Here is a 24040-nt window from a genome sequence, read left to right as displayed (position 1 = left end):
AACAGGTTTGTTTTTTCCCCCAAACATACTAGATTTGGTTAAAGGTTTTTCAACTTCAGACTGAAAAAAAAAAAGTTAAAAAAAAAGAAATATATGAGAGACTGCATTTGCCTGAAGATCCAGTGACTGTGCTATCAGAGTGTTCAGGTAAAAAGGGGACATGCAAGACTTGAGTTCACTTTGATTCGTATACAAGATTTCAGCTACCGCCATCCATAGAGCAACAGAATTTTTTCAACTACAAGGTCAATGACTGTGGCTCTCTCAATGTCTTTAATAATCTTTGCTCGCTTTTTTCCTCTTGCTTCCTCTCTACTTCTTCTTTATTGTTTGTGCTGGTGAGCTAGACAGAGATCACATTAGAATGGCTTGGTGTACTGAAGAGAAAATATCTTCGACTAGAACTGCTTTAAAATATCTGACTTCTGTGCAGGCATACGTAACACTGAAATAAAATGGTGTTAGTTTGGTTCATTAGCATCTGTGCTCACCAATCCTATCTGTCACTCTCCTCCCCATTTCGTTGTGTCCTTTATTCTACCTGAAGAAAATCCAAGACAGCAGTGAGCCTGAAATTAGTCTTAAAGATCTGATTATGTACATTTAAAATGTCACATCTGTTTTCCAGATCATTGGCTTCCTCCCCAAATCAGGCTGTGACAAAACCCTGATGGTGACAATCCAGCTGCAGTTTAACAGGGGCTACAAACACATGTGCCAGAACAGAAGGAGAGGGATGAGGGTTTGGGGAAGGATGTGGGTTCAGTTCTTTTCCTGAGAGAACTGGACATTCACTTGGTCCCAGAGCAGGATACAATTGATTACCTACAGCTACCCCTAGATGAGGTTTCAGCAGTGCTCTATTTCCTAATTGGTACAAAGATGCTCTTTCACCAATCTTTGGCACTATCTCTTTCTGATCTCAAATTTTGTTGAACTTTTATATTTTAATCCCTGTCAGCATATATAAAAATGTATGCCTGGTTTAAATACTTTTACATACTCCTTGGTGATCTTGTCCGGGCTCACAAACAGGAAAATTACTGCTCATGAATGTCTGGATTGGATTTCACCTGCAGCATTTTAGATTAAGGGGCACAGGGAGGCTTTTGGGAATAATATTATAAACTAAGCCTGTGAGATGTGATAAACACACTAAAAACCATTCTATGAAGCCATCGCTGATGATCCTGTCTGAATATGTGAACAAGGAAAATTCAAATTGTGGTCCTCCATTTTTAAAAGTTTTCAATGAAACAGACTTTAGGCCTTCAGAATGTTTTCCTCCACAAGCCTTCTACTAATGCCTACACATTTGGCAGCTTCAGAAGGGTTTTCTCAAGTACTGCAATCCAGACTTTGACCCTTAAGTCAAAGACTAGTAAGGTAATGTAAAGCAGATCTCTCCTTTAAATAAAGCCTTTGATTATGACTATGTGTCCATTAGCAAGTATTATGAACCAACTGTAGAGAAAAGCAGCTTTTTATGGAGTCCATAGTTTGGGATATTGTATTTAAATTTTAATTATCTCTACTCCATGGCTGTTGTCTGCATATTTAGTTGGTGCTGAGGTGTATAAGTTGTGGTCCTAGAATGTATCTTCACTTTAATTTCATCCATTTCAGATTCCACTCCACATTTCAAAGAAAATCCTGGTTAAGTGGGGATGAAGAGCAGATACTGCTCTGAGAACCTTCCTGACCTAAACATCCCAGTGTGTGGGATGACATTTCTCTGTCCAGCTTTAAGCACATATTAATGCTTTCCAGTGTTTCATTATCTCCGAACTGGGACATGAGGCTGTGCTGTATATTTTACAAACACTGGAATAAGTTTTATTTGTGCTCCCTGGTAAGGTTAAGCAATATCTAAGGAACTGGACGAGCTCTGGGAAGGCAGATTGAAAGGGTTCTCTTCAAGGTCGTGCACTGTGGTTACAGCTTCATTAAAAACATTTGGATGGTGGAGAGTGACAGCCAACTAACTCTGGAGTGACAGGCAGCAACGAGCTGGTGATGCAGGGCATTAACATATCAATGAACAAACAGGGAGGTACACAAGCACACCAATTTCAAACAGCTGAAATATAGTAGGTGTCAGAATGCAATCAGCCAGGTTGGAATGTGACCAGGGCACCAGGGATAATATTGTTGCTTTGTTTAATGACATTTTTCTCCTATGAATTTCATTAAAACAACTGTAATGTTATTAATGTTATTTCAGGACATAACACTAAGTTCAACATTCGTGAGCATCATTTGCATTTAATGACAATTCTGCAACAATTAGATGGGCTGTAGTGGCTTGGCCAGACAAAGCTGTTATCTGAAATGTGAATCCCCACACAGCACAGTTAATGATGTATGCTGCTTTCTTCAAATCTATCAACAGGACTACTAAAAAAAAAATTATTCTGCAATTAAAATTGCGATTTAAGACCAACACTGCTGAAAACCAAAAAGCGATGAGTTCATTATTTTTAAATGATATTTTCATTTTATGATGGCTTCAGTGAAATTATAGTTTTTATGTGTGCATGTGATTTCTAATGTTCTAAGAAATGGCTTTTTCTGTGCTCCTTCTTAAAGCAAGTTTTAGTTATATTAACCAGCCTAAAGAATAAACACTTTCAATTTTCTCTGAACAAGATGGGAAAAATTGTGCAAAAAGTGGATAGAAAAGAGAGTAAATCATTATCTTGATGTTTATGTGGTGACAAGGTGCCCTCCATCCCCCTCTGAACAGGCCTGGATTGCTTAGGCATTCACAGAATCATGGAATGGTTTGTATTGGAAAAGCTCATGTCATTCCAACCCCTCTGCCATGGACAGCAGCACCTTTCACTAGACCACGTTGCTCCAAGTCCCATCCAACCTGGCCTGGAACATTTATCCTTGTCCATTCCCTGATTTTTCAGCCATTGCTCTAAGAAACACTTAAGTATTATATGCATTCTATTCCATAGCTATTTGATAGAAAAATACAGAACTAAATTATTAGATAACATTTTAATTTCAGTGTTTTCAAACAGCAAAGTCATTAGATCAGTAAAGATATGCTTATATGTCTTTAATTATCATCAGATTTTCAGTAACATGTAGGACCAGCTGTTCAAAAATGCTGATACTTTCACTTTAGGTAATGATGATACTTTCACCTTGTCTCTTTATTCCAGACGAACACCTGATTCACACTGTTTAAAACATGTGTAACAGATAAATATCTAATTAGAACATATTCATCTTTAAAAAATACATTAAAGCTATTCAAGCTCATGTCATACTAATGTTAAATTGCAGCTTTATATAAAAAAAATTAATCGTTAGCACCTGTGGCATTACTGCAATGTTGTTTAGAAAATACACAAAAGTGTTAACCTACTGATCACTCCAAAATATTAATTATATTGAGAAATTTAGAGGGGGAATAACTACTCAAGCTCCTTTTAATAATGTGCTGTAAGTCTGAGCTGTAAAGCATTCTTTCTAGAAGCTTTTTTGAACTTTTGATGTAGATGTTAAAACCCCTGTGGAAATTCTAGCCATGAAGAAATATCACAGCCTTCATGGAGCAATTTTTTCCTACATTTGTTTTTTTTTGACCCCAGAGGAATCAGCTGTGTGCTCAGTTGAGTCTGTGGATAATATGCTGATGTCCATTTCCTCTGAAGTTAGGAGGGCAGCTCATGTTTCTTCCAGTTCCTGGCCTCTCTGGGAAGCCTGTCATCAAAGCTGCTGGTTTTGTCAGTATGGTTTTGCTCCTGAAAAGAATTATGCTGTTGTTTACGTTTCCACCCATAAGTTATCTTACTGGTTTCAAGCAAAAATTTGAGAGAAACAGCGTCTTTGAAAGCATTTCCCTCTACAACCCCCTCCTTTAGTAGGAAAAACAAAAATCAACATGAAATCTGCCTTTTCCATCCAGAACTGTAGTGGTGGAACAAGGGGAGTGTGCTCAAAGTGAAAAAGAGTATGTTCAGATCAGATGTTAGGGAGGAATTCTTCCCTGTGAGGGTGGTGAGGTCCTGCCACAGGTTGTCCCATCCTTGGGAGTATTTAGGGCCAGGTTGGACATGGCTTTGAGCACCTTGGAACACTGGAAGTTGTCCCTGCCCAATGGGAAATGGGAAAATGGAGGTCCTTAAGGTCCCTTCCAACCCAAACCATTCTGTGGTTCTGTGATTCTATGATTTAACACGGAGCAATATATAACTCAGAATGCAAATGTATTACAGAGGTTTCATTGTAATTTTTTCCCCTGAAGTTTTATTATACCAGAAAATAATTCTCAAACCAGGATTACAGTGAATTTTCATGATCAGAACCAGCTGAATATTCTCACTTCAATGAGATTTTACTTTGTATTTTGCTCAAGATAGGGCGACTGGTTATCAGACAATGTGAATGTCAACTTTTAGGTTTTCATTTTGACAGTTGCTCTATTTTCATGCTTCTCAAACCTTGAAATATCAGTTGAGTCTGAGACAGACTAAAGTTTTTGTTTAGTTTTGTTTTGCTTTGCTTTGCTTTGTTTTTGTTTAGCTTTATTTTCTTAAAAAATTGTTTTGGTTTGGTTTCTTCTGTGTGACTAACTTTTTGGTATCTATATCAAAAAAATGTTAGTTTGTACCTTCTGGTGCCTGGTTGAGACACTGAAAATACTTCAAGAATATGATATTATATTTTCCTTTTATTTTTCAGTGCATGACTAGGAAGCACTGTTTACTAGATGCTCCCTTGCTCATATTATGAGTCATGAATCTGTAGTATGAATTTCTTACCTTAGCAGCAGGCTGAATTCTCTTTCTTTTGGGATTCAAATTCCTCTGAAATTCGTATCTGTACTTCAATACCAGCAATTCCACTTTCTCTTGAAAACATTAAATGTAAGGTAGGTAGAAGTGTCTGTACTGAAGAAAGATTCTTGTTTCTCATTATTCAGACAAATGTCCTACACAAAGAATGAATGGTTTCAATTTTCCTTCTGAACTTGAACTGCAAGTTAAGGGAAATGCATTTTTTGCTGCTTATTAACAATGAATAGTATACATTTGTGTTAATTACAGACATTGTAAATTGTGAGATTAAATGACTTGGCTAGTCTCTCTATAAAATCCATGCAGAAAACCAGGATTTATCACATATCATAGAAGTGTCTCATAAAATAAGATGTATCTGCCTGGGAAGAAGTCTGTCTTGCTGCTGACAGCAGAGGGAGGCTCAGACAGCCATCTTCTTTGTGCTTTTGTGGTGGTGTTTTGGTGAGATGAAAACTTATAAAATTGTTTCTGACATATTTTCAGTTCAGAATCCAAATTTACTGATTCATTCTGTTATTGATGCTGTGAACTACAGACTGTACTTCTGAACCGTGCACTCGTTTTTTCTTTGATTTTTGAATTAACAAAATCCTAGACAACAACTACAAAACCATAATGGAAGTTTAATGGGAAAAATCTTGAAGAGAATATGGCACAGAAAAGCAAATTCTTCATTATGCAATGTCCAGGAAAGGGGGAGGTAGGGAAAGGTCTGGAGCACAGGTCTGATGAGCAGCAGCTTAAGGAGAAGGGAAAGGGGCTGAGCCTGGAGAAAAGGAGGCTCAGGGGGGACCTTGTGGCTCTGCAGGGCTCAGAGAATGGTTGGATCAATGGCCTTAGAGAGCTTTTCCCACTTCAGTGATTGTAGGGTTCCCTTTATTTGAAATTTTTATTGCATTTTTAACTCATTATTTCATCCATTTCTATTCCATTTGATTGTTCATTTCCCATGGATATTCATGTAGTTCCATTTTTCCATCAGTGTCTGATGAAAATCAATTGCATTTGTAAGGAGCTGCCGTCATCAGTTACATGCACTTGCCTACATATTTCCTTCTCACATGATATCACATCATATTCTTTGTTTGAGCTTCAAAGTCTGTAAAATATAAGCATTTTTTTCTGTTTTGATGGAGCTATGACAGTTGTCTGAATATTTGGAATTAAAACTACTGAAGTTGTCATGGTGTTTTATAATCCTAGAAAACTGTCAGACCTTTGAATAATCACTTTCTTGCATTATCAAAATGCCTATCTGGATTCTGTAAAGTTCTTCTACGACTCTGACTTCTATTTACTTTTAATTGATTTTGATTTTTCACCATTTCTTTTACGCTGGTCACTGTCCTAAGTAGTCTTTCTCGTACAGTTTTTAAAAAAGAATCTTTATAGCATTTTTCCTTCTGAGAAAGAAAGAAAGAGAGAAAGAAAGAAAGAGAGAAAGAAAGAAAGAAAGAAAGAAAGAAAGAAAGAAAGAGAAAGAAAAAGAAAAAGAAAAAGAAAAAGAAAAAGAAAAAGAAAAAGAGAAAAAGAAAAAGAGAAAAAGAAAAAGAATAAAGAAAAGGAGTATGTGGTTTTTCATGTCAATGCAATTGTAGTAGAAAATTTGGCAGCTGTAGTCTTTTGTAAGGAAATTCTATCATTATCAAGAGTCCTTAGCAAATATTAATTTGTACAGAGTTTACCTACCTCCCATCATTACAATGCTTTCATGTTTCCACAACTTCCCCCAAACCACAGCTTCACATTACCCAGGCTGCAGTAAATGCCATCAGACACACAGACAATTGTAATGAAACTGCTGGCTCATTTCTCAATTTATAATTGTGTTAACCTCTAGTGAACCACTCAGTAAGTCCTGTAATTCCTTCAACATGGAGCAGAAGACATTTGAAGGGGACTAAGATGCAGATAACAAGCTGCTCAGTAGCAGAAGAAACAACAGCAAAAACAATAGCTGCGCTGCAGATAATAAAACGTTTATAATGTAAAACCTGGATATTCAGAGATAAAACCAAAGACAGCTAATTGCTTGTAGGTGAAGCAGGACAAAGCAGGATGTGTAGCCAGGGGTATTCACAGGGGAGGGTGTTGCAAGGTCACTTCACTGCCAGGGATATTAAACAGCAGCAAAATTTATGTTGTTTTGAAAGGCTCACAGTACTTCTTATCTCTACCTACTTTAACTTCACCATCCACCTCAGAGATTTTTGTTCTCCCCATGTGCTGAATCCTGACTTGGCATGACCGTGTGTGACTTCAGCGGGAGAGCACCTTGGAGGAGAGGTGTGAAGGTACAGAGAGCTTCTCCCACCTCTTGCCTTACTGACAGAGGCTGCTCCTCAAGGTGAACTTGGGCTGAGATTTGTCTGCTTGACCTGCAAATTAACCAGACTGACTCTTGTGAAGGTTTTCACATGTGTTCATGCCAGCAGGACCTTTCTTTGTAAGTAAAGCAAGAAAGTCATGTTATAAAACTTCCACACGAAACTCCTGCAGGGTTGGAAGGTCAGGCTTGATTGCAAGCAAATTCAGGTTGCTGCAGCTTTCCTTAGAATCCCTCATAGGGAAAGATGCTGGTTACACAATGACCAAACAGAGAAATACAGCTTGCAAGGGCAAACACAGTGGTATCATGTTTTGGGTGGCTAGGGTTCAATCAGGAGCCTGAATACATGCCTGTGCTGGATATTTGCTGTGGTTTAACTCCAGCCAGCAGCTAAGTACCATGCAGCCACTCAGTCATTCCCCTCTGCTCCTGGTGGGGAGGAAAATTTGAAAGCAAACAAAAGAGAAAAAGTAAACATTTTAATAATTGGGATTAAAACAACCTTTAAAAAATTATATTAGTGATAATAGTAATGAAAAGGAGAGTGAGGGAGGAACAAAGATCAAGAGAAACAAGTGATGTTCAGTACCCACTGACTGATGTTCAGGGTGTCCCCAGACAGAAATAGGCAGCTCCTTGCCAAATTCCCCCAGTTTATGTCCTGGGCAGGACATTCCATGGTATGGAGTAGCCCTTTGGCCTGTTTGGGGCAGCTCTCCTGCTTTCCCCTGACTTTTTGTGCACCTGCTCAATGTTCTGCTCACGGGCAGAACATTGGACATTAAAAAGCCCTTGCCTGCAGTGAGCACCGCTAAGCAACAACTAAAATTTCAGTGTGTTGTCAACATTATTCTCATTCTAGATCCAAAAACACAGCACTCTACCTTCTTTCTAAAAACAAAATTATCTCTACCCTAGATGAAACCAGGAGAAAAGAAAGCTTTGGAGAAAGCTCATCATCTCTGAAGGGTTCCCATAGCTCATTTTTCACCAGCATAGGAAGGCGTAAGGAAAGAGCTGCAGGTGGCTCTCACTCCGCTTCTTTCCCTGCTCCAGGGCTGAGTGCAAAATGCCGTTTTATTACTTTTCCATGTATTTGCCAAAACCTTCATTTCCCTGTGAATCTTGCTCCTGGGGAGTGTATACAAGCCAGGCATCAACCTTTTGTTAACATGGAGGAGGAAGAGTCAGTCCAAACTTCCTGATTCATTCTGTTATTGCAGCTGCTAACTACAGACTGTACTTCTGAACCATGCACTCATCTTTCCTCTGATTTTTGAATAAACAAAATCTTAGGACCACGCCACAGCAGGCAGAGCTGACTGGGGCACAGTTCTGGCCCTCCACCTCTCAGGCTGGAAGCAACACGACCTCAGGATTTATCCTGTCATTTTCCAAACCGGGGCACACATGTGAAGGATGCAATCTTTACATACTTGTTGCTGTTTTTACAGCAGCAAAATCAAGATTTCAGCCCAACTCTTACATGTTTAGTACAGTTCCAGTTCAAGAAACTGTTTGAGCATATGCTTAATTAGGGTGGAACTAATGCAAGTTTTTTTCAATTTAATCTGTACTTGAGTGAAGATGCTGTCCTGAAAGTGAGACATTAAAGAGCAACTTTGTAAAAATAAAAGTACCCTTGCAAAGTAGCATATTAACATAGACAGGCAAAAAGTGGGTTGTTTGTACAAAAATGTGAATTTCTGGGAAGAAGGATAGCTTCCTATGTGTTTTTTTGCAGTAGGAGGTCAAGCTACTTGAAAGTAGAAACTTTGCCAGAATTTAATTACAGCTCATTATGGTATTATTAATAATAAGAGCATGACCTAGCATTTAAAGAAATGAAGATTAATCAGTTTTATCATCTTTGATTTTTTAAAATTTGCTTGTATTATCATCTTAATGACTCACATTTTTTTCCCAGATGAGTTAGAAAGTTACAGAGATTTGTTTTTAATCATATCTAACAACTTGCCTAAGAATAGCAACTTTAGTTTAACACAGTGCGACATTGTTTAAGTTGTGCAGCCATGAAAACAAAAATTTTAAAAAGTCCCTTATCCTTCCTGCCTCCCAAAAACACAACATAAAAAAGTAAATTAAGGGGAAAACATGTGTTAATATCTCATCCACAGTATCCAAATTTTACTGTATAAAATCTATGGAAAAATGGCAGCTTCAAAACCTCTGAGTAAATTGTTTGATATTGCACAGTTATTTCAAGAAGATCCAGGAAATCACTTATTTTAAAATGAAAATAAAGCACATTATTGTACTTGAAACTCAAGATGTTAAATGTCTGCAAAACATCAAAATTTAGGATTCACTGTTAGTCATTTACATTACTAATCAGATATTTTCATGGATCAGAACCCCAGAGACTGTTGTGTGTTTGGGTATGGCATGTTGTTTATTTGAAATTAATCTGTATTGGGCTTGATACAGCTCAGTATCTTCATCCACCCTCTCCTGATGAGTTTTGTTTCTAAATTAGAAAACATTACAAGGTCCAAGGAAAGGATGGACCTCCCTTCTACCATTACTGTATTTATTTCCTCTGTCACTCAGGAAATGTTCTTACTCACTGTTTCCATCTATCTCATTTTCCCCACTGACTACAGTTAAAAATGTCAATAAGGAGAAAAATATGTCTTGTCAATTTTTTTTAGTCATTTGGTACAAGCCCTGAGACATGTATGCAGTTTTCTGTGTGCTTGTGTCTGTCTGTGTGTTTTAACACCATAATTTAACACCAACATTGTGTTCATACAGGATATTCGTCAGCACCACAGGCCACCCCGGGTATTTCTGTCATAAACAGTTCAACACTGAAATTTTGAATTCACTTTACATTTTCTCTGAGGTGGTGGGGACTCACATAATGGCGTGACCAATATAATGTCTTGGTAAAAAAAAAAAGTAAAATTTGCCTTGGTTCCCTAGATTCCATTCATTTCTACGTCTTACAATTTATTGAATTTTAAAACCTGAGGAAGCATGAGGTGGCTGTTCTGTTGCATTTTCCATCCAACCTGTTCTAAAATCAGAGTGATATTATGCCAGATGTGCTTAGTCTGGGGCTCCCTAAACTGCAGACCAAACCTTGTGACCTTCCTATCATTGTTTGAAACCTTCCTAGCAACTAATTTAAGCCCGACACCAGCTACAGGTACCAAGTCCTGGAGTATTTTCCACTGAAGCCAAACCCCAGGATTATTCTGAGAGCAGGTGGTCAGACTGAGAGGAATGCTCAAATCCTCAGAGCAATCCAGGCATTTTCACTTAATTCTGAACTGATGCAGGAATGTGGGTGTCAGGTGGCATCCCTCTGATCTGTTTTGCTCTCTTTCTCTCTTTCCTCCTGTATGAAAAAAACTGTGTGGATTTGCTCCGCTTAATGTAAAAAACCATAGATCTTTTTTCCTAACTGTCTTTGTTAATTGGTTATTTGTTAGAGGTCAGGGGGAGATTGAAGGTGTTTGTGTGTTTTGTGCAATCAAAGAAGGAAATAGAAGAAGAGGTGGGTGAAAGTGGAGATTATTTATGTTTTCCTTATAGTGAAATACACTTTGAGCACTTTCCAGACCTGCAGCCTCTGGATTGAATTGGGGTACAGATCCATGTGGCTCATTTCCCAGTGCCATCCACTGGAAAAATGCTGCTCATGGAGAAGCTGTATTCCCTTTACACCCCATTTTCTATCCCATCTGAAGTGAATCAGATCATTTCACTAATGATTGCCTGTGACTACAAGATGACTGGTGATGGCAGGTAACCTTTTCAAGATTACAATGCTCTCAAAACCAGGAGGGGGTTAGAACTTGGGAATGGTTTGATTTGATGTTGAGGATCTGCAGTGCTGAGAATCCCTGAGATCTGCCAGGAAACAAACAAATCCCCACCAAAACCAAAACAAAACACTAAAACCAAACAAAAATAAAATAAAAAAGAAATCCAAAACAAACAAACAAAAGAATGGTAGAGTTAAAGAGATCATCTCTTGGTGATCAGTGATACTGAAGCCTGAAAGCCCTTTGGGAAACATCACCCCTTTAGACATGGTGGCATCTGCAAAAAATTCTTGAGTGCCCAAGCGTAATATAAAAATTTTAAAAAATTCATGTTAATAAATTCCTGTCTTTTGAGACAGAGAGTATTTCACTCTCAGATATCTTTGCTCTTGCTAGGGTTTTAACCTTATTTGATAATTATTTGTGAAGAGAAAGAATAGTATAAAGGTTTATAGGTAGCAGTTCATTAATTACTGCTTTTCCTTGTTTAAAGCATACACCTCAGTCCTTTGTTTTATTAGGAGGGAATTTTTGTGTAAGATAATTTTGTGTAAGGGTAATTCCCAGACTAAAAATCTCCATTAAGCTTACTAAATTTCTGGGGAAGAATTTTCTTGTATTCAGTGTTACTTGTTCTTCACTCGTGGAATCTGGAGCACAAAGCCATGGCTAGATAGGGCACAGTGGTAAAAGTGCCTTTTTACTCTATTCTGAAAATCTTTCCTGACATTCTTAGTAACAGGAGTGAAGAAATCCACATTAATAATAACTGATTTTTTCTTTATGCCAAAATATGTCAATCTAAGGCACAATTAATTTTTCAGAACTTGCTGGAGAATCTCCCACTGTTTGTACCATTGTTCTGGGAACAGAAAGAGTGACATACTTTCCACTGCTGTCAACCTGGCAGCTTTTATTTCATTTAAATTTAACTCACATACACACAAAATACTTCTTTGACTAATTTTAAATCCCTATAATATAAAAAATAATTTTATATTTGTCCCGATTGCCTGACATTTTCAATATGGAACGTCTGTAAAAGAGAAATTGGTTTTTATGGAGCACAGGTAAAAAGGCCATGTGGGGAACTGAAGATAATTAATGAAAAAAAACCCTCATAAAAACAGTGGAATAGTTCCAATGGGAATCTGTTTCATTCTACTTGTGCAATAAAGTTAAAGGCTTGTTGTTATGCCAAAATTACACAGTAGTGCAGAAATCTTTATTTTTATAATCAGCAAATTCCTTAACCTTGTGACTAGATAGTCTGCTCTTCTTCCTCACTTAAGCAAGATAGGATTGGAATGGCTTTTTTCCTTCAAAAATTAAAAATATAAAGAAACAGAAAACTTTTACAGTATAGAAATCTTCAGCAGAAAATACTTCTGTAAAAAAATGTGGTATTTACAGAAAATTAACACAATGCAATGAATAAAATGTAATGAAAAAAACCTACCCTACTATCTGAAATTAAATACTGAGCTGTTACTCAGAAACCCCATAGGGCCATTATCCACTTAAATGAATTAAGCCTTCAGCTTCTTGAATGTATGGTTTTATTTGTGATTCAAAATGGATACTTTAGGTTATCTCTACTTTTCTATAGTGATGGAAGTATCAAAAGTGCCTATATTATATCCTTTTTCCTTCTATGTGTGCTTCTCATTGAAATTCTACAGTCAGAGCAAAGTCAGACCTTAATGTCCTGCCTTTACCTGCTTCAATGTCTGTGGTTTTATCTTGATGAATAATGCACCTAAATGACAGGATTTTGTGGTATTTTGTTCTGAAAAATCACAGGAAAGACAGAGAATGCTGAGGTGACTTCGAATGACAGAAAGGTGGGTACTTAATACTAAAAAATGGTGTCATGAAATAAAGCTTAGTTCATTATTTATATCAAGGTAGGAGTAGTTGGTATAGAAGATCTGGAGTCAGAACATAAACTTCCCAAAATTTGGAATTAGGACTTTAGGTTTGAGGGTTCTTTAGTAGGTTTTCTAAATTCAATACTTGGGCAGCTTATAAAAATGCTAGAAAGGAGAGGTTTTACAACTAACTGATAACATATCTGCTAACAAATCATCAGGAACAGATGGTACTCACCCAAGAGTTCCAAAAGAGTTCAAGTATAAAATTGCTGAACTATTAACTGTGCTTAAAATGGAATCAGCAACAGGGAAATGGAAGATGGCACGTGCAGAAGAGTCCAGGGAGCTGCAGACCAGTAAATCTGAGTTCTACTGAGCAAATTCATATCTACTACAAGAAAGAGTAGGAATTACAAATATATCAATAAACATGAATAAATAGGAATAACAAATATGTCAATAAACATAATTTTACAGGCAAAACTTGTAGTGGCTTTCAGAAAGGTAACTTGTGCCTGACAAATTAAATCAACAAACTTACAAGGAACAGGATTATGGCAATAAGTTTCATAAACTTCCAAAGAGTTTTGTGTGAATTTAAAAACAAAGTTGAAGGAAAATATGTCACATGTTACTAAATATCAAAAAGAAGAACTAACAAAGGTAGGAATAAATGGTGAAAAATGAAAAGTTATTACCATTTTAAGTCCAGATAGGTAGAGATATTCCTTTTAGAAATAGAACCATCAATGTCTGGAGAAAAAGGTGATAGACTTTCTATTTAACTCTCTTGGTAGGTATTTAACTTTATTTTGGGTGGTAAAAATTACAGTTAAACATGATGAGGTTTAAGAACAATCTTCAATATATTTAGAAGTTTAGGATTAATTCTCAATGCTTTTAATATAAAGAGTATACATTGTTCTTAAGAATACAAAATTGGGGGAGAATTAATTGAGTAAGCATATTATATGTTAAAAAATGAAAATGCTTTGCTACAGAGTGCACAACTAAACTATGGAACTCATTGCTGTAGGAATCACAAACGTAAAGGAGTTTTTAATGGGTTAAAAAAGCAATTCAACCATTTATGTGAGGAGTTTTAAAGGGAAACATGACATTCCTAATTCAGGAAGTGCCTGAGCCTTAGATTCTCCAAAAATGCAAGGAGACAGCAGTAGTATTTTTTATGTTTCATCTACTTTCATGTCCTGTCTCTGAGCAAGTTGCTGCTGTTGATGATAGCATGGAGGGACAAGACAGAGCTGTGGTCTAATTTATTCAGTGTCACGGCTGTTCTGCTATGACACGTATATAAAATGAACCATAACAACTGAATTTGAGAGGGCAAACACACAGAAGTCTCATGAAAACATTCATTTACATAAGTATTTACATTTCCATGTGCTCATATATAATACATTAATGTGTACAGCAGTATTAACACAGTGTTAATATAGAGTAATCGCTGTAGTTATATTATGATCGTATGATCATTATATAATCATTGATATTATATGATAATTACTGCTAATGATGGTTGGTATGGGTTTCCTCTGGGATTCTTTCTGGTTTTTTTCCTTGTCTCTGTTTCTGAGGTACTCTATTTTCCAAGCAAATGTTAGCTTGGAAGCAGATGTTCAGTCTGCACTATAAAACAGTCCAGAACACTGTTCCCAAGAGTTCTCCCTTTTCAAAAGTCTATGAATCTTTTAATACTCTTTCACTTTTCTAAGTTCAGGGAGATTGTTAGCAGTAGTCATGTTCATTAGAATAATTTCTGGCAAGGAAAATAAAAAAAGTCATTAGATAACAAAGCCAATTAAATTAAAACTAAAGATTTCCAGAAACCTTTCTTACATCTATGTTTTCTAAGCTAAAGTACATTTTAAATACACACATAAGACAAGAGTCAGGAACAGTTTTAGAGACTGCCCAGGAACCCTGACTTCTGCTCCTCAGATCAAACATCAGATAATGTTGTCTCCCTCATGCATGATTATATGCATTGTCTAATTTCAAAGCAGAAAATAACCAGTAGTAAGGGGTGGAGAGATTCACTGATGCAAGCTCCAAAGCCTAAGGCTGACATTGCCTTTCAAAACAATTTTGGCTATGAGTGCTTACAAACAGATGTCAGGCTGGGGAAAAAACTGATCAGCACTGCCACTAATTTGATGTCCTCAATGCTTCACTAGCTGGATGATTTCCCATCCTGGACTACTGGCCCATTAAACCTGTCTTTTATTACACAGTCATAAAGCTGAATGACAGAAAATACGTAATTAAGACTAGTCAAATAGAAAGCAAAGGATCTATGTTGATCCCATTTGTCTGAGATAGTGAGGGATAAACTGCAATCTAAGGGCTAATATAGAGCAACATTAAAGTGTTTGCTTTGTGTAACACATAGCTGAGATCTTTATAGCTGTGTGGGGAAAACTCTAGGTGTATGGACAGAGCTATTATCCCAGTTATCTGACATGCTGGGAATAAAAAAAATCAAACTTTTTTCCTAAGGTCTTTGTGTTCCATTAAGTTTTGTCCTAGGATGAGGAGTCTGGATAAAGTTCTTTGTCAGTGACATGGGCAATGCAATCAAAGGCACCCTTAGTAATCTTAGTGATGACACCAAGCTCTGTGTTGCAGTCACATGCTGGAGGCAAGGGACGCCACCCAGAGTGTCCTGGACAGGCTGGAGAGGTGGGACTGTCTGAAAATTGTAACATTCCATGTTCTGCGGGTGGGTCAGGGCCATCCCAAGCACAAGTAGAGGCTGGGCAGAGAACGACTTGAGAGCAAACCAGGAGAGAGGGACTTGGGGGTTTGGTTGTTGAGAAGCTCCATGGGACCCAGCCACAGCACTGGCAGCCCAGAAAGCCCCAGCTGTGTCCTGGGCTGCATCAGAAGAAGTGTGGCCACCAGGTCCAGGTGGGGAGGGATTCTGTCCCTCTGCTCCTCTCTGTGAGGCCCCACCTGCAGGGCTGCATCCTGCTCTGGGGAAGGTTGAGGAGCTCCTGGAGCAAGTCCCAAGGAGGCCACAGAGATGCTCCCAGGGCTGAGGGACCTCTCCTCTGGAGAGAGCCTGGGAGAGCTGGGGATGTTCAGCCTGGAGAGGAGAAGTATCCTGAGAGACCTTAGAGCCCTCTTGAGCGCCTAAAGGGAATCACTGGAGAGGAACTTTGGGCACAGGCCTGGAATGACAGGACAAAGGGGAATGACTTGAAAGTGGAAAAAGGGGATGTTCAGATTAGGTATTAGGAAGAAACTTTTCCCTATGAGGGTGGTAAAGGCCTGGCACGGGCAGCCCAGAGGAGCTGTGGCTGCCCCATCCCTGTGGCTGTCCCAGGCCAGGTTGGACAGGGCATGGAGCAACCTGGGGTAGTGGAAAGTGTCCCTGCCCAAGGCAGGGGCTCAGTGTGAAATTAACTTTACAGTCCCTGACATCTTTAAGGCAGAAGTTATTCAACTTGTTTGCTACAATTTCATTGCTCCTTCAGTCAGGAAGAATTATGAAAAGATCACTAGAACTGAATCTTCAGCATCATAATACACATTGGATGAGGGCAAATTAAAGCTGCCAAATGAAGACTCAAATGTTTGGTTGCCTTTGAGCTGAACTTTTGACTGCAGAGACACATTAGAGATGGTTGGGAATTGCCACTTTGTTCTCATTTCCCAAAGCTGTAAACACCACCTTTACATTCAATTGTTCAGGAAGAGTCTGTATGATTGTAGTCATTATCTTGGTATAAAATGCTTCATCTGTAAAAGCAGACTACTTCTACTGAATCAATATTAATATTTCAGGCAAATTTGAGATTCTTGTTCTACTCTAACTGCCTCTTTCTTTATGCAGTTTGTTTTCCTAACATTTGCCATCTTGTAAACTTTTTATCAGGAAAATTCCAAATATATACATATATATATATATATATGTATATTGCAGTGTTTACTTGTATTTTAATCCCATATGAATTTCTGGAGTTGCCAGTCATACAAACAACTTCAGGTATTCACAGGATGTACTGTCATGTATTATAATATACCATGTCTCATTATTCTTTGCTCTAGATTCTTGAAGTAAAGACTGGAACTCTCGACCAAGATTAATGACTTGAGCCTAAAAAAATCAGTCTAATCTAATAACTTTGAATTTTAATAGCTTTTGAGTTTAATACAGCTGTTGCCTCACTCCTGTGTTACTCAGACTTGTGGGTAGTGTGGCTTTTTCCATGACAGATCTGTAGGTTTTGCTTTTGTGGCCTGCCTGCTAATCAATTCTGAGAATCAGTAAATATCTCTGTGTTTCAGTAAGATATCCTAAAAGAGCCTTCAGCAACAATAGACCATTAATGTGGAGACTGATAAACCTTGTCTGCAATTTCTATTAACAGTTTCTAGTTTCTCCCTTTAATTTCTTCTGTTAATTCTTTATCTTTAAGCTTTGTCTTGTTTTTCTTCACAGAAGCATCATTAAGGGGCAAACCCTGTGAAAAAAATCAGATTATTTCTTTTTAATAGAAAAGATTAATTTGTTGTTCTGAATACAAAATAACATTTTAATGATGATTAGGGGTGTATAAATAGTTTTCAATAAGAGAGATTAATGCAGTTTTGATAACCATTATAGCAAAATATTGAGGGCAAACTGCTAATACATTGGCATCACTGATTTTATGAACTCATTTTATTTCAATTCCTGCTGTCATACAAAAAAGTGTCTTTGAATGTTGGAGAAGCATATATAAATATTATTTTCTAAGCAAAATAGAATGGTTAAGAATATTCAGCAAAAAATATCTGAGCAATTATGTAAATTGTTATGACCGTTGGAAATCAGAATGTAACTAAGCATTTAGGTTTTACTGCAATATTTTTATTATTATTATTTCACCTTTAATAGAGGCTATTTTGTCTGTGGGTGAACCAGAAGATTATGTTGTAGCTAGCAAGAATGTTAACATAATTTTTGGTACACTGCGTTAATAAAACAAGTGTAATGAGCCATAGTGGTGTGCAATATCAGGTCAATGTGAGAATTAAACTGCAAGTAATTATAATACTAAGATTGGTTGTATTCTAATTATCCTATGGCTAATAATACAGAGTCGATTGTCTGAAACCAAAATTATTTGGGCTGGAGTTGTTTTAGTATAGATGAATATTAGCTGATGCATTGTCATTGAAGTGATATTGCCATTTGTTTTTCCATAATAAAATATCCCTTGAAGAAGCAGTTAGAATTTTCTTCTAAATGGAAATGTAAAATGTGCTGGATTGTGAGGAGCAGTGACACTAGCTCCCTGCATTTATTCTGGTTTTTATGATGTAAGTAATGTTAAGCAAATTTGTATTCCACGTATCTCATAATGCAAGAACATGACTGTAAGAATGATGTCTATAAAACTGCTAATTACCACGGAGAAGCAGTAGATGGATATAGTTATATTCTGAGCACAAATTGGACACCAGTCCTGAGTGAAAATTCACTTCATGCACAAGCTGCTTGAATTCAATCTTATTCTTAATTGAGGAGTTCAGGGAAATTTCCAGTAGTACAGAAAAAATGGTGGGGGAAGAGTTGGAGTTTGCTGCAGTAGTACATCAATATCAACATAAAAGGTACTGTTAGAAGTATACCCTAACTGGGTAGGACTCCCCTCATCTGCCAAACCTAAAAAATCTGTGACTCAGTTGTCTAAATTTGGTCTTTTCACCCAATCCATCACTGTTCAAGGGGACAACAAATGTTCTGTGCAATCATATAATCATCTGTCCTATGTAAAGATAATTCCTTGCTATGTAGTGAATATCTGTCTGCACTGACTCTCTTTTTGGTGTTATTAGTTATGAAGGGGGACTGATATTTGGGAAAAAAAAGTATTTCTACAAAGTATGTGGGTTTAGTTAACAAAATAGCTTGGCTTGGTGAATTTTGGCCCAAAGGAAATGGTTCCTAAAAGAAGAATTCTGCAAAGATCCCAGCCCTACCCCCAGCAATTAACAGAGCTTCTTTCTATTTTAATTGTTGCTTCAATTGTATGCAAATTTACCTTACAGAGAACTTTCATAGCAAATAGCATTCTCTCATAACAGTTTTTATCAACGGCATAATTTTCAGCAGATTTATCCCCGTTTCTCATTGTGATTGATCACTGAACATGCTTTTCCTTGCACGAATCTTTTTATCATTCACAAGATAAGAATACACTTTATTTTAGAGATTATTCATCAATTTGCTCCAAAAGACTACTACAAAGAATACCTGGCTCATCATAATTTACAATTCTTGCTGCTTAATGGATTGCATCACCCACAAGCTTCTGGTTCTGCTTCTTTTTATTGCCCCAGTAAGAGGCCTGTAAGCAGGAGCTGAAGCAGGAGCAGACAGGCATGTCCCCACTGCTGGGACCTGGGGAGATGTTGTCCTGCCAGACTCCTTTCTCATTTTGAGAAGCCTCACATTGGAGATTATGAGCCAATTCCCCTCATTTTCTAAGCTGATGAGAATTCAGGTAATAAGTTTTCTACACGCAAGGAAAGTATTCACCCATGAACGAATTCCTGTTATTGAAGTAAATGAAAGATCATTACATACATCAGTGACTTCAGTGTAAAAACCAGCACTGGGCTAGTTACTGCTAGACAGCTGCAAGGGCTGGGGGCTCTGTAAAGGCAGGAACACCAGGAATCAGTACTGAGGAGCTGCACATTATCACAAGGCTGTGGCTTAGGCCACTGTTGTGGTTTAAGCCCATCCATACCCCAAGCCCCCACAACCTCTTGCTCCTGCCCAGCCAGCAGGAGCAGGGAGAAAATTGGAAGGGTAAAAGCTGGAAAACTCGTGGGTTGAGATAAAGACAGGTTAGTAGCGAAAGAAAAAGCCATGCACACCAGCAGAGCAAAAAGAGGAATTAATTCCCTGCTTGCCACGGGCGGGTGGGTGTTCAGTCACCTGCAGAGAGCCAGAACCCACCACATGGCTTGGGAACACAATCACCATCACTCCAAACATTCCCCCTTCCTCCTCATTTCCTCCCTGAGCATGATGTCACATAGTCTGGAACATCCCTTTGGGGTCACCTGTCCTGGCTGTGTCTCCTCCTAAACTCTCAATCACCCTCATTCCCTCCCCAGCCTGGCAGTGCAAAAAACAACAAAGGCTTTGGCTCTGTGCAAGCCCTGCTCAGCAATGACAAAAACATCTCTGTGTCATCCACCCTGTGTTCAGCACAAACCCAAAACACAGCTCCTGGGAAAAATCTAACTCTACCCCAGCCAAATCCAGTAGACCAGCAGTAGGTAGTCCTGCACCATCCAGCTGAGATGAGTAGAGTCCAGATCCTCAGATAAGTCTATGCTGAAGAGGCACATCCAAGAAGAAGACAGAAGTAAGAGCTCTAAAAACAGGCTCTGGATCATGTCTGACGACAACCAGCATCGACCACTGTCCAGAGATGCTCAAGCAAGGCCACAGAGCTGATGCTATTTCATTTGTGAAAAAAAGAACACCTTGTGTCAGGATGTCGAGGGTAACTTACGGACAAAACAATATTCGAAAGAGGAATAGAGCAACCCCAATGTTTTCATCAGTTTTTTAAGTTCTCCAGCTCTGTAAAGAGTATGAAATCAGTGTTAGATTTTAGCATCTGAGTCTGCTTGCATCCACTTCATTTTCAGATTTTCAGTGTGCAGGTTCTCAGAACCATGAGGAAGGTTCTCAGAGCACCTTGTAACCAGAATGATTGTGGTTATGTTTCAAAAAGGCTAGTGAAGCTGACAACAGGATCTTAGAATTCTGATGTCAAATTATCTTTCCCTCCTCTGTTTTCAAACTTAACACCCTAGAATGGTAAAGATCCAGGTTGTTACACTAAACTATAGTAAACAGTAATCTCTAGTAAACTATAGTAATCACTGTGTGCTTTGGGGCACTGCATTGAATACTAAGCAGGTCTATGCCTATACTTTGCATACTTTTAGTGGTTCTGACAGCTTCCTTTTTTTGATAGTAATTAAACTATGTGCGTATCAAAATATTTGCAAAGAAGATGTAATTTCTGTTGCATGTAGTAATTTTATTTTCATTTTCTATCACGGACTGATAGTGTAACTAAAATGATGAAAAAAAACTTGCAGAAAGGATTTTTCTCCTCTGTCTTCACTTCCCTCTTTCCAAGTTTCCTTCGCAGTTATGTCGTGTTGATTAACACAGAGCAAACATCAATATTCATACTTTAAGGACAGCTATTGAGATCTATGTGTCTCTGGCTCAGTAATATGCAGAGTCTGAGGGACTTTTTTTTAGGACAGCAGAAATAGAATTTAGAAAGTGATCTGTTTAAAGTGATTATTAATAACTAATAACATTGGCTACACAGTTTCATTGCTTTGCAATTACCTCAGAAGAGACTCCATTAGACCTGTAGGTACATCCTGTTTAACATAGGCTCAGAGGAATATAGCTCTTTTCCAGAAGGAGAGTCAATTTTCAAATCATTTAAGAATGAAAACAAAAGAAAAGTATAAAGAAAATCCTGCCGTCTATATTGCAGATGAAGGGCTTTTCATCTCAGTAAAACCAGCAGTTTTTCACATAAAACTCAATTCAAGTTAGTGATATTAATATTTGAGAGATTACATCAGGAAATTTGTAGCAAAGAGCCATTTGGTTTTATCACAGCACAGAAGATCTTCCCTTTTCAACAAAAGAGGTCTAGGTCTGGCTTCTCTCTCACCAACCTGTTTTATACATCTTCAAGAGAAGTGATAATGTGTAAGGCTAGAGTAATATATTCAGCTAGAGTAATGCATTTATTTATGTATGCATTAAGCAATGGAATCTCTACCATTTTCTAAATTATGATTTGCAAGGATTTCCCCTCTCTCGTTTTGAATGCTAACAAATTAAGATACCATAGAAAACTGTGATTTCAAACAAACAGAGCTGACTTTGGCTGGTTGCAAGATATCCAGACAAAAGCTCTTGTCTGCGTTTTGCATAATTACATTTATACAATGCCTTGCCCTGGTCTGTTCACATCTGCATTTAGATTTCAGATGAATCTTTATTCCTCCCTGAATACCTGTGTCTGGCAGTATACAGAAGGAAGCTGATGTCTGCCTGATCAGACATAGCCCTTATACTCTGCTCACAGGGTCAGATCTTAAATTCACAACCCTTAACATCGTTAGGGTTGGGAAAAATCTCTGCTCTCTTTGGAAATCTAAAATATGGAGCTCTACAGCAGGATGAGTGGCACTCTAAAGAGCATCTCTGGGTGAGCCATATGTGGGAATGCTGATTTCCTTTCACTGATAAAGAGAAAATGGGGTCAAGATGACTAGCTCAGATGGAAGGTTATTATGTTTTATTTTCCTAGAAATTCACAGAATCACAGAATACTTTGGGTTAGAAGGGACCTTTAAAAGCCATCTAGTTAAGTCCCTCTACAGTATTCAGCGGCTTCTTCAAACAGATCCAGTTGCTCACAGTTGCATTCAACCTGACCCTGAATCTTTTATGTGTTGGGTCATCCACTACCTCTCTGGGCAGCCAGTTCTGGGGTTTTACCACCCTCTTCGTTAAAAATTTCTTCCTTGCATTTTATTATCTTATAATAAAAGTGGATCCTCCTTCAGCTTTATACCATTACCTCTTGCCCTATTGCCACAGGTGCCCATAATAAGTTTGTCCCCACCTTTCTTAATGCCCCCCTTCAAGTACTGAAAATCTTGTCTGCCTTAACTAGTCTTAAAAACTAGGATAAAACCATATCAAATCCCAGTGAAAATGAAATTTACAGCAGCCCATCTGTCAGAGCCTACAGGTAGAAACTACTGCATTATTCCTCTTGAGGTTTTGTGTTTGTAATTTAGTATGGTATGTGTAGCGTGCTTAAATTAAACAATTGTAAGAGCACAGCACAATAGGTGTGTACTCAAGAGCATCTGTAATAGACAGAGAAAAATTAGGGAGACTCTGAATGAGTCTCAGAAACCATCTGTTAAACAGGATCAGAAATAATAAAACAATACAGTGGAAATCCTCTGTGGCTGATTTCAGGTGCACTTATGGTTTGAGAAGGACAGTGATGAAAATGCTATTCATTAATTGCTTCCTCCAAAACTTCCTTGCAGAATCAATCACCACCTGGAGACAGAATTAGGTTTTACAAAAAGTTCCACAAATATGAATAATGGCAATAATAACAGTGCATACTTATATCAAATCTAACATTTGGGAATCACAAGAACTTTGTAAATAGATTGAAAAAATTCAAAACTACAGTGGGGAAATTATATAACAGAACTAGGAAGTCATGTGGGCTAAACAGAAAACAACATCATGTTTTTTCCTTAATATTTAAAGTGACTCCTGAACAGTCTGTGGTTTGCATGGGCTTCTGATTTAAAGGTTCTAACCAGAAAAAAGCCTCCATTCTGAAGAAGAGTTTGCTCTTCTCTGAACTGTTTGAGATGCTGTGCAAGAAACAATGTTTTTTATATTCAGTGTCCAAATTGAAGGTGAATAAATTATTTAGAGTGACCTCAAACTAATGCGTTGTTTCAAGATCAAATTCAACAAAAACTGTACATTAAAGGGACAATCTAACCAAAGTGAAAACTGTTTTATAGCACTCCCAAAATTGTACAAGCTCTGAAGACATTAGTGTTGTATCAAACTCCCACTTATCTTCTTTGTGGCTTGTAGTCATCAGATCACTGTACAAAATATGGATGATCTGTATGCAGGGGGTTTTTTTGTTGTTTTTTTTTTTTTTCCTTAAATCAGAAGACATCCTCGAAATTTCACCATTTTCACAGGGGAAAAAGGTTACAGGCTTTGATCTTTTACCAGGATACATCCTGAGCCTCGTGATAAGCCTCATAATAACTATTTTAGGAATTTGAAGATTTACATGCCTTTCAGTAAGAATAGGAAATGGGTTTTTTCCGTAATAATTTATTTATTTAATTTATTAAGTTATTTAATTTCATTCTTTTCCAAGTATGTATTAATGCAACTCTCACCGATGCATTGTCTGAGTGGTTTCCTGTAGTACAATAAGCAAAATGTTCACCATCTGCCTCATGTGGCTCATTCTCAGCATAAGAGAAGCAGTATATGATCAGTTAAATGCTTTGTTTTGTCAATGTTTCCTTTTATTTGATTTTTTAAATAGATTCTGTTTTATTTTTATCTTAGAAAAAGTAGTT

General features: G+C 37.6%; 1 protein-coding gene across 2 annotated transcripts in view; it reads left to right on the top strand.

Annotated features, from left to right (window-relative positions):
* The window catches only part of RIT2 (Ras like without CAAX 2), a 174335-nt gene that overhangs the window by 88971 nt on the left and 61324 nt on the right, over positions 1-24040 (top strand). The gene's annotated exons all lie outside the window — the stretch shown is intronic.

Source organism: Agelaius tricolor, unplaced genomic scaffold, assembly GCF_023055355.1.
Source record: "Agelaius tricolor isolate 1412-34295 unplaced genomic scaffold, bAgeTri1.0.p SCAF_4, whole genome shotgun sequence".
Lineage (NCBI taxonomy): Eukaryota > Metazoa > Chordata > Aves > Passeriformes > Icteridae > Agelaius > Agelaius tricolor.
This window is presented reverse-complemented; position numbering and strand designations above follow the sequence as displayed.